This window comes from Meleagris gallopavo (assembly GCF_000146605.3).
Source record: "Meleagris gallopavo isolate NT-WF06-2002-E0010 breed Aviagen turkey brand Nicholas breeding stock chromosome 24 unlocalized genomic scaffold, Turkey_5.1 Chr24_random_7180001850513, whole genome shotgun sequence".
NCBI lineage: Eukaryota > Metazoa > Chordata > Aves > Galliformes > Phasianidae > Meleagris > Meleagris gallopavo.
Window position 1 is genome coordinate 3,766 of NW_011100210.1, and position 966 is coordinate 4,731.

General features: G+C 56.3%; 1 long non-coding RNA gene across 1 annotated transcript in view; it reads left to right on the forward strand.

The window, feature by feature from the left end:
- Positions 1 to 958, forward strand: part of LOC104915550 — a 3,517-nt gene extending 2,559 nt beyond the window's left edge. Inside the window, exon 3 of the long non-coding RNA XR_002110243.2 lies at positions 785 to 958. This is a non-coding gene — a long non-coding RNA (uncharacterized LOC104915550). The remainder of the gene's footprint in view (positions 1 to 784) is intronic.
- The last annotated feature ends 8 nt before the right edge of the window (positions 959 to 966 follow it).

Sequence of the window (966 nt, forward strand, 5' to 3'; positions counted from 1 at the left end):
GTGGTGAGTTGGGTTCCCCTGTAGATCCCATATAAGAAAAGGGTGGAGGTGGAGTGTGAAGGAACCCCATAGGACCCCTGTAGACCCCATAGGGATCCCGTATGGTGACAAGATGGCCGCCGTGGTGCAAAGGGAGTTCACTATTGTGGTGAGTTGGGTTCCATTGTGGGGTCCTCATAGGAAAGGGCTGCACTTAGAGTGTGAAAGACCCCATAAGACCCCCCATAGGACCCCTGTAGACCCCATAGGGATCCCGTATGGTGTCAAGATGGCCGCCGTGGTGCAAAGGGGGTTCGCTATAGTGGTGAGTTGGGTTCCCCTGTAGATCCCATATAAGAAAAGGGTGGAGTTGGAGTGTGAAGGAACCCCATAAGACCCCCATAGGACCCCTGTAGACCCCATAGGGATCCCGTATGGTGTCAAGATGGCCGCCATCGTGCAAAGGGGGTTCACTATAGTGGTGAGTTGGGTTCCATTTTGGGTTCCACATAGAAAAGGGCTGTGATTGGAGTCCAAAGGACCCCGTAGGACCCCAGAGGGACCCCTTTAGGGACCCCATATCCCCCATAGGGATCCCGTATGGTGTCAAGATGGCCGCTGTCACGCAAAGGGGGTTCGCTATAGTGGTGAGTTGGGTTCCCCTGTAGATCCCATATAAGAAAAGGGTGGAGGTGGAGTGTGAAGGAACCCCATAGGACCCCTGTAGACCCCATAGGGACCCCGTCTGGTGTCAAGATGGCCGCCGTGGTGCAAAGGGGGCTCAGTGTCGTGGCGAACCTTGCAGGTTGCACATCGGGAAAGGGGTGCAGCTGGAGTGCAAAGGGGAAGGGGACGTGTGGGTGAGGTGCCTGAGCGATCACGCCGTGTTCGTGCAAAGTTATTACCTGGACAGGGAAGCGGGCCGGGCACCGGGAGACGCCGTGCACAAGATTTATCCCAGCGCCTACATTAAGGTGGGTGGGCATG